At 34.1% G+C, this 10989-nt stretch overlaps 1 protein-coding gene across 1 annotated transcript in view; it reads left to right on the top strand.

Moving 5' to 3' along the window:
- FBXL17 (F-box and leucine rich repeat protein 17) overlaps window positions 1–10989 on the top strand; it is a gene marked incomplete at its 5' end in the record, with an annotated part of 440618 nt that overhangs the window by 179532 nt on the left and 250097 nt on the right. The window lies entirely within an intron of this gene.

Raw genomic sequence — 10989 nt, 5'->3', positions numbered from 1 at the left:
GTTATCCAGGCTTTGTTGTTCCATTTATAGCGCATAGGCAGAGTAGATTTAGCATAATTCTTAAGGGCCCTAGAGTTTTCAAAATGGTAAAATGAGCATTGGCTTCATCTTAAAATTATCAACTTCATTAGTCCCTAACAAGAGAGTCAGCCTGTCCTTTGAAGCTTGGGAGCCAGACATCTTGACCACCTCTTTCCTGTTTAGCCATGAAAGTCCTAAATGGTATCTTCTTCTAATATGAGGCTGTTTCATCTATATATTGAAAATGTTGTTTAGTGTAGCTACCTTCATTAATTATCTTAGCTAGATCTTCTGGACAGCTTGCTGTAGCTTCTACATCTGCACTTGCTGCTTCATCTTACACTTTTAAGTGATGGAGATGGCTGCTTGAATCAACCCCTTAAACCTCTTGAATCAACCCCTTCTAGATTCAAACTCCCTCTTTAGCTTCCCCACCTTTCTCAGCCTTCACAGAATTGAAGAGAGTTAGGTCCTTGCTTGGGTTAGGCTTTGGCTAAAGGGAATGTTGTAGCTGATTTTATCTCTCCAGGCCACTAAAACGTTCTCCATATCAGCAATAAGGCTGTTTCACTTTCTTATTATTCATGTATTCACTGGAGTAGCACTTTTAATTTCCTTCAAGAACTTTTTCTTTGCATTCACAACTTTGCTATCTAGCACCAGAGGCTTAGCTTTCAGCCTATCTTGGCTTTTGACATGCCTTCCTCACTAAGCTTAATCACTTTTAGCTTTTGATTTAAAGTGAGAGATGTGCAACTTTTCCTTTCACTTGAATACTCAGAAGATGTTGTAGGGTTATTAATTGGTCTAATTTTAAAATTGTTGTGTCTCATGGACTCGGGAGACCCAAGGAGAGGGAGAGAGACACGTTTAATTAAGTTAGCCACCTTATGTGGGTGCAGTTTGTGATGCCCCAAAACCATTATAATAGTAACATCAAAGATTACTGGTCACAGATCACCATAACAAATACGATAATAATGAAAAACTTTGAAATATTGTGATAATTACCAAAATGTGACAGAGACATGAAGTGAGCAAACGCTGTTTGAAACATGGTGCTGATAGACTTGCTCAACACAGAGTTGCCACAAACCTTCAATTTGTAAAAACCTCAGTATCTGTAAAGCCCAGTAAAGTGAAGCTCAATAGAATGAATTATGCCTGTGATGGTCTTATTTTTAGTTACTCGTAGGCATCAATAAGGGCAAAAACAGACTAATGAATGATTAACTGCAGCATGACATGATTCTTATTATAATAGAAGTCTTGAGAAGCAAAAAATAAAATCCTGTATGAGGGTCATAGCAAATAATTTATGATGGATAAGGCTATATGCAACTTATTAGAACTATATATAAATTGCATCTATAAAATTAAGACTGTTTTAATCAATTTTTTTTTTTTTGGCAAAAGGTAGCCTCTTTATAATACTCTAGCTTTCCATGCAGTATTTAAGAATTGTTCAATTTAATTTGCTATAAAGTGAATTTAAAAAATAAAATGAAAATGCAGAAAATAAAAGATAATTATGTTTGAAAACAACTTGAATATAGAGTATATATTGCAAGATGGAGTCCTTTATGGAGTTTTATTTTTATTTTTTATTCTAAATCAGTATTTATTCTAGGACTAATTTATATCTGAATTTTCATGTTATGCTAAATGTTTATTTACAAATAATCAGTTTATAGACTGGGAGGTAGGGAAATTTGGAAGGCACACTAGTAGTTTCATCAGAAATCAAGATAAATTGTTACTGAACATTTCTAAGATTTGCTAGTCAGCATTCGCTTCATTGTTCAAACTCAGAGAGGTCAGCCTACTTGGGGGTTAATTCTAGAGGCCAGGACTAAAATTTGAATTAATCTATCTCTAACTGGAAATGACAAAGAGCTGTAAAAACCTGCTCTATAAAGTATCTCGTTTTTTTTTAGTCTGAGAAACCACTTGACGACAACTTCAAAATGTGTGTATATGTGTGTGTATTTATTTGAATGTGTGTATGTGTAATTTACTTTTCTACTTTGTTACAAAATGATTCAGTCAGTTTACCATGGTTATTAGTTTTATTAGATTAATTTATTGGCAGCTGGTTAGAGGAAAGTGGCAAGTTTAGGTGTGTGGTTTTTTTTTAAGTCTGAAGGGAAGCCTAATTTCTTGTTTATCTCTAACCTGTAGCTTAAATTTATGGAAATCTCCAGTTTTTTGACTCCAATCTTTGGCTTTTTGCTTTTAGATCAGTCTGGGAGGATTATGGTCCTGCCTTATTTCTCTGGTGTTGGTTGGTCTGCTCACGGGTAACGACTGGGTAAATCTCCATGTTTTCCATTTCATCCCTTTTATTCATCTCCTTTTTCATCATCTTTTGGCCTCTGTTTTTCACATTTCCTTTTTTTTTTCCCCAGCTCTCTCATTTCCTCTTTGAGATTATCTAAAATCCTTTCCATACTGTTTTCTCTATCTTTCCTCTCTTGGATTTACTCATCTCTATTTCCATGTTTCCCTTTCTTTTGTCTGTCTCCCATTCTTCCATTTTAAAGTTAGTAATCTTGTATTCCACATCAAGTGCTCACATTTCTATTGTTTGGTGGAAGGTGATGCACAGTAGAGTAAATCACTTGTTAGTGGTGTTACCCTGATGTTTATCTGACATCCCATTAGCAGATTTGACCAGTGGGCCTTTGGGATTTGTGGGAGTTCCTACACAGCCCAGAGAAGGAAATACTGCCTGAAAGAAGGAAATTGTACAGGTTGACTGGGTCCTGGACACCTAAGTAGGACACATAGATATCAATGGCAAGTTTTTGAGTATGTTGCATTTTTTAAAAAAAGTTTTTAAGCACATTTTTATACAATAATTGATCATTTGTAATAGTCCTGACAACAGTGGAAGTGACTGTTCTCATGAATTTTTACCTCTTATGAGAGGATGGTCCTGACTTTGAATAAAGCTTTGTGTTTAAGAAGGCAAATTAATCCTTGATATTTTTCCGTGAAATTTCCTAACTCTTCTTCATGGATGCCATGGTCCTTGGACCAAGTGCTGTTCCACGAAACTGTGAGGTTACCACCTATTAGATCAGCAGTGTAGGTGGTAGCTTCCACAATAGAACAATGCTTTATCTTAAATTCTTATTTCAGTAATACTTACACCTCATAAGGCATTATCAGAAATATTAGGTTTCTTGAGCTTACCAACTCTGCAAGGTATATAGGGCAAATAGTATCATTATACTGAGTGGAAAAATGAAAGTTCACAGAAATGACTTAACCAGTGTTTTCCAAACTAGTTGTTGCCACAATTATATTTGAATTTAGTTCAATGCTTTGTGTTATAATGCTTCCTATTTGTTGAATAGTAGTTTCAAAATAGTAAAATAAAAATTTCTTATTTAGATCCATATTTTAAGATTCAACTTACATGCTACCTACCACTTTAGGATTGCCAAATAAAATACAGCATGCTCCATTCAATTTGAATTTCAGATAAAAACAGCAGATACTTTTTAGTATAAATATATCTCACGCAATGTTCATATTTTCATTTGCTAAATCTGGTACCCTACACTACCTCCAGGGGTCTCTTCCTAATTCTCATTTTTTCCAACAGAGGGAACTCTGATCTCTTGAGTTCCAGGAGTTTGGTTTTCTCTCTCTGGTACTTTGTATTTCACTTTACTTATTTGTAAAACTGACTTTTCATCTATAAGACTGTAAACTCTTGGAGTAGAGGCATTTAGTTTTTAATGTTTTGATACTTTATCCATTGAAAGAATGGATCTTTAGATCCAGTGCCCTGCTGAGCCATATTAGAGCCTAAGGCAAAAATATTTTAAAATGTGTCATCCTACATACACCTATCAAAATATCCCTCCGTATTTTGTATCAAGTAGAAAAGTTAATAAAAGCTCTACAATAAAAAATATGACTATGTATAAAGAACATTGCCCACTCTGTTGGATACTGTTATCAACACTTAGAAACCTTGGCAGGGCATGACCTCATGGACTGGGAGCTAGCTGGCAGCTGATTGGAAGTGGTTTCTGTTGTACAATAATGCAGCATAATAAAACAAGCAACAATAACTTGTCTTTGTTTAAAATTTATTTTTTCATCATTAATTTTTGCATTAATTTTTATTCTTTAAAATATTACACTAAACTATTATCTTGATTACTAAATATTTTTGGTGCCTTTTAAAATCTTGTGCTTCTAGTTAAATCTTTGGGAGAATGCAAGAAGTTATTTTAGCATCTACTTATATTTTTATATCTTAGTCAACTATATAGTCAGGTTCATAGATGACTATAAATATAAAATCTTTAGAATTCATTAAATCTAATCTTTTTTTTTAATAGATGAAGAAACTGATCACAGTGGCAAAGTTGAGACTAGAATTCCGTGCTTACTGTGGTTTCTGTGAGCCATTTAGGCATCACTGTGAAGAATGCATCATTTAAGTCAAACTTCTCTTTTTTACCTTTGACATTAGAGTTTCTGAGCATACAGAATGTCATTGGAACATATCGTGTTCATTATTGGAGGGATTCATGCATATTGTTTATTCCTAGATCACTTACTTTAAAAGTCTGTCAGGTTTTTTAGAGAGAAAAATAATGTAAGTGGAAACATAAGTATCCTTATTTAAATTACCTTTCCATTTTGCATAATAGAAAGATCAATTTTGATTTTTATAGGTAACATTTAAGCCTAGGTCATAGTTACTTTCTCAAAAAGTTCCACTATTGTAATTATCTGTCTTAGCAAAGTTTCTTCTAGGTGTCTATAGATGGCTGTGCTTTTCCGAGGATTGCCCTCTTGACTTCTGATTTGGGAATTAAGATTTTGATAGAAACTTTATCTCACCTTCCTATGTTGCTTGCTTCATTAGAGCTGATAAAGTAAGATACACCTCAAATATAGAATGATAGAGATATGACAGACAACCTAGTACAAATCTTTAGGAGACAAGCTAAAGAGTTTGATTGACAGATTGTCCTGTAATTTTGTGAAGCAAAGAGAATTTTTTTATTAACTAGTGAGACAGATGGGCTCAAGTTTGATGGGCTTAGTTTAGTTCTGCTTGTGTTTGGATGACTTTTTCTTTTCTTTTTATAGTAAGTAAGGCAAATAGATAGACTAGCGTTAGTCTAATATGAGCAATGAGGCAACTACTATATAAAATACTATAGTTGAAGCTCTTATTAGAAGAAAGTTCAAAGATTTTGAAAGAAAAAACAGGGACTCTGCACGGAGGACTTCAACAAACTGTTATGCTAAAACTGTAGGCCTAACAAAAGAACCTATTGTGTGTTACTTAAGCTACCATTCTAAAAGGACAGATTTGTTTAATATAGCAACTGTAAGTAATGAGATGCCCATGTAAAAACTAAGGAAAGATTCATCGATGTGCTCAAATCATTGTATGGAAAGTTTTTGGGGGAAAAGATAGTTTTGTGATCTTACACATTATCAATTGTGAAGGACAGAAGCTACCTTTACAATGATGAAATCCAACAAACATTACATTAATCAAATGATCGATTGTCACCATCAACAATGGGGAAAATGGACATCATGTGCCTTCAGATGTCATCCTATGGGTATATTACAGCATCTCCTATAGTCTTCCTGCCAAAAATGCTTCATCTAAATATAATCACTGAGTAGTAATTAGACAAATCAAGATTATGGGACAGCTTCTGAGGCAATTGATGTGGACTCAAAATATTTTTAATATGATGAAAGGCAACAGCAGAAGTTAAAGGAGCCTTATAATTAAATACAATGCATGATTCTTTATTGGATCCTGGTTTGAAAAAATGTATATTAAGAACATGATTGGGACAAGTAGAGATTGTGTAAGAGAAAGATGATCGAATCAAAGTTAAGTTTCTTAGGTGTAATAATGATATTGTGATTTAATAGGAGAATGTTCTAGGTTTTAGGAGATGTATGTCGAAGTATTTATAGTTAAAATATTAGATATATTTTTAATAATTTTTTGCTTTTCAATTACAGTTGACATACAATATTATATTAGTTTCTGGTGTACAACCTAGCGAATAGACATTTATGTATGTTAGGAAATGTTCACCCAGATAAGTCTAGTACCCATCTGACCGCATACATAGTTATTACAATATCATTGACTGTATTCCCTATGCTATACTTTACATCCCCGTGACTTTTTCTTTTAAACTGGCAATTTGCACATCTTAATCTCTTCCTCTTTTCCACCCATCTCCCCAACTTTCCTCCCATTTGGTAACCATAAAAATGTTCTCTGTATCTATGAGTTTGTATCTGTTTTGTTTGTTCATTTATTTTGTTTCTTAGATTCCACATGAAAGTGAAATCATAGTATTTATATTTCTCTATCTGCCTTATTTCACTTAGGATAATACTCTCTAGGTCCATCTATGTTGTCACAAATGACAAGATTTTATTTCTTTATGGCTGAGTAATATTCCATTGTATATATGTACCACCTCTTCTTTATCCATTTATTGAAGAGTATCTAGGTTGCTTCTATATCTTGGCTATTGTAAGTAATGCTTCAATGAATATACGGATGCATACGTCTTTTTGAATTAATGTTTCGGTTTTCCTTTTGGATAAATACCCAGAAGTGGAATTGCTGGGTACATCTTTGTCTCTTGTTATAGCCTTTGTTTTAAAGTCTATTTTGTCTGAGATATGTCTTGCTACTTCAGCTTATTTTTTGTTTCCATTTGCATGAAATATCTTTTCCATCCCTTTACTTTCAGTCTATGTGCACCTTTTGATCTGAAGTGGATCTTACAGGCAGCATATGTGTAGCATCTATATAACTAGCATTTTGAACTCTTCATCTGGTAGATTGCTTTTTTCCATTTTGTTTAGTTTGTTTTCTGGAGCTTTGTTCTGTTCTTTCATTTAAGACATGTTTTTTTTGTTTCTCCATTTTGGCTACCTCCCTGTGTTTGTTTCTATGTTTTAGGTAGAGCTGCTATGTCTCCTGGTTTTAGTAAAGTGGCCTTATATAGTAAGTGTCCTGTGGGGCCTAATGATTCAGTCTTCTCTGGTCACCTGAAGCGGGAACTCCAGGTGTGTCCCCTCTGTGTGCGTGTGTGTGTGTGTGTGTGTGTGTGTGTGTCCGTGTCCTCGTCCTTTTGTTGTAGTTGAGCCTAAATTTTTGTTGACACATCAGTGGAACGGATTGACTCTCAGGTTGATTGGCTGCGAGGACTGGTCGTGACTACAGCAGAGGGGCTGTTGTGCAGGGGCTTATTCTATGGTGCGGTATTCACTTCAGTGGGGCTCTGGTGCCTTCTGAGTCTCACCTTTGGGTATGTTGTTTGTGGAGGTAGTTGGGTGGTGCTCAGCTTGGTCTGAAGCTGGCCACCAGGTGGTTGGTTTGGGACAGTGCTGGAGGCACTCTGGTGCAGGCCAAGGTGAATCACTGTCTATGCCTTTGCTATGATATGAGCTTCAAAGTGATCTGTAGATGGTTGCCACTTGTGCTGGGCTTAAAGGTACCTAGGAGAGGCTAAACTGTGATCTAAGGCCAGCTTCCACTAGTGCTGGGCTTGAGGCTGCTTACTAATAGGTACGAGGCACACAAAGGCCAATCACTACTTGTTTGTGGTTCATGAACTTTTGAGAGATTTTAATAAAGTCCACATTATGAGCCAAGACAAGCTATTTGTATGGAAAAGCCACTGGAATGCTAAGCTGCAGCCACTATCATGGACTGGCCAAAGAGACTCATGTGTCAAGGGTAGTAAATGAAGCTAGGACTAGAAACCAGCTCTTTTATGCTTAACACCCTTCAAAGTAGAGACTCAGATCAACTTACATTTAAATGATATAAATGAGTGGGACATCAGTAATGAAAAATTGGGTGCCAATCAAAAACTATCTTTGAAGGAAAAAAAATGTAGCTAAGACATTGTTCAAATGATAGTTTATCTTAATGTTTATATGTAATGATAATTAAAGTTTAATCATTTATTTAGTTGTTCTATTTTGACTATTCGATGATAGTCTCCTTCTCTTCCATAACAAACCCATAGTATGTATGTTGTTAAATGACTTACCCCAGAGTACAGATGGGTTCAGCATAATGGTGACATGCTTGATTTTGAGACTGGACCTTCTAACTCAGCAATCTTTTGTTTCCAATCTTTTATTTCCTCAGAGAATATGTTAGATGGTTTAAATGTGATCATGTATGTGAAAAGGCTGGAGAAATTAAAGTGTTTATACACAATTTAGGTATTTTTTAATTGAATGCTTACTTTGAAGGTGCTAAGGACAATGAATCAGATATAGATCCTCCCTCGGGGAATTTATAGGTTGTTAAATGAGATACGGTATGTCTATAAATCACTGTTATCCTACAAGAGAGTGGTGGGAGAAGAATAGACTTTGAAGTCACATAAGTTGAACCCTAGGTTGTTAAATGAGATACGGTATGTCTGTAAATCACTGTTATCCTACAAGAGAGTGGTGGGAGAAGAATAGACTTTGAAGTCACATAAGTTGAACCCTAGCATTTGCTATGTACCATGTAACATTGACAGAGTGACCTGAGTCTTGGTTTTATCATGAGCAAAGTAAGAAACTCCTGCTTTGCTTACAAGTCAGGAGGAGTGATAATGTCTTAACATTGCACAGTGACTGACATAGTTAGCACTTCATAGGTAATAACAATAATGATATTGTGACCTATTTGTCTATAGTTCAGCATTCTGTATTTTCCTCAGAACCAATAGCATCAACTGCCCCTCGGTGCTTGACAGCCATCAGAATTACATTACTGCTGTAGAGGATTATCTCATTTGACCTATTGTGCCCCGTGAGACTTCCCTGAGATATTAATCTGTAATCTTTGAATGCATCTATTTATCGTTTTATTTTGTAGTATATTTGGATTGTTTCCAGTTTGTGGCTATTATGAGTAGTGCTGCTCATTTGAATATTCTTACACATGTCCCTCAAACACGTACAAAAGTTTCTTTAGGGGATATACCTTGGAGTGGAACAGGTGTACTGTAGGATTATGCATCTTCTACTTTCCAATGGAATGTCAAACTGTTTTCCAAAGTGGTTGAATAAATTTACACTCAAAACAGCAGTGGATGAGAGTCCCTTTTGTCCCATATTCTCACCATGCTCACCAGCTCCTTAATTATTGCTTAAACTAGGGAGGTTTAAAAATAAATCTCATTTTACTTTTAATTTGCATTTCCTGGATTAGATAGCATGCTTTTCAACTTATTTAGGTCTTTTTTTTGTGCATGTCTCAGAATAAGATTTCATCATTTTTCTCATAAGAGCTAGTACATATTTTGCTAATCATTCCTAGATATGGTATTGCTATTGTAAATGGTATTAATTTTTTTTTTCTAACTCTTACTGGCACGTTGAAATGTAGTAGACTTTTTAATGTTAATTTTTGTATCCCGCAACTTTGCTATTTCTTATTAATTTATCTGTAGATTTTTGGGAGTTTTCTACGTAGATAATCTCAACATTTGTAAAAGATGACAGTTTTACTTTTTATCTGTTATTGTATAACTCTTTTTGCTTTAGGCCACATACAGTAGAATAATCACATCATCATATAGAAAAAGAAAAAATATATTTCTTACATAAATAATTATGTGGTTGAGATTTATAATTATTGTACCTAAAATTATGTCCCACTTTCACAAAAATATCCCATATCACTTCTTAATTTGAAAAGCAAGTCAGGGGCTTTTATTTTCTAAGGTATATTAATAATTTTAGATAGAATCAGGGTTAACTTTGTTTTGTTTGCATTTTTTACTTTTCATTTAGCTGTCATCTGTATCAAATTCTTCTAAAGTGAGTTAAAAAGAAATCTCTTCTTTTTTAAAGTGCTCCTCCAGCTGGAGGTGAACTTTATACATTTTCCTCCATCCTTTTTTTCTTCTCATTTTAAATCAGAAATTTCAATGATCATTTTATAGGAATGTGGCTTTATGTCAAATAATTTTTTAGTATCTGTCATTTCAATGAAAATAAAATATAACAGTCAATCTATTTGATTCACTATCATTATACCAATAAACCTTAACTATTTTATTAAAATTGAAACTCTTATGTTCATTTGATTTTGAGTTGCCAAATAATTTACTATTCATTTAAAAATTCAGTTAAATTTCAAGAAGACACAAAATGAACAAAACAGAAATATCATTTAAAGGAAAATAAAATCCATGGTCATAGATTTTATTTTAAGAAAAGTTCTTTTAAAAGAGAGAAAAAAAAACTTTAAAGTAACAGCACTATAATTACACATTGACAAAAATATAAAAGCACATATACACTATATAAAAGAAAATATCTTTTTGTCCGTTAAAGACGTAAATAGTTCAATAATGTCAAAAGAGGAATATCTGTAAAATATTAGCTCTAAAATACAAATGATAATCACAAAAAGTAACCCCAGAATTAAATTAGAGGTCATAAAATATATAATTTGATAAATTATGAATGTTTGCATTTTATTTTTGGAAGGTAAGATCATAATTATTTTCCATTTTTATGTGAAGAAAGGTCATCGAAGTTAGTTCCTGCCAATTTTCTCTGAAGAAAATACTTTCAATTGACTGTGGATGATGGAGAAGAGAGAGTGTAGTGGATGAGAGAGGAGGATGATGTATTAGCACAAACTTATTCTTTCTTACTTCATGCCAGATGTGGGAAACTTTCGAGTTCTTACTGTTTTTCTAGCCTTTGCTAGATAAAGTTTCACATATCTTTTTCTACTTGAACCTGTCTGGAGATTTCCAGCCTTTACTACCACTGTGCCTACCCCAGGGGCACAGCTTTTCTGAATTTATATCTCTTCATCTTGTGGGGAAATTTTAGATAGTCTTGGGGATGGGAGGAATGACTGACTGTCCTGTAGTCTTCTAGATCTTTGGTTAATGGCATAATCCATATAGCTTA

The sequence above is a fragment of the Pteropus alecto genome, unplaced genomic scaffold, assembly GCF_000325575.1.
Source record: "Pteropus alecto unplaced genomic scaffold, ASM32557v1 scaffold20, whole genome shotgun sequence".
In the NCBI taxonomy this organism is placed as follows: domain Eukaryota; kingdom Metazoa; phylum Chordata; class Mammalia; order Chiroptera; family Pteropodidae; genus Pteropus; species Pteropus alecto.
This window is presented reverse-complemented; position numbering and strand designations above follow the sequence as displayed.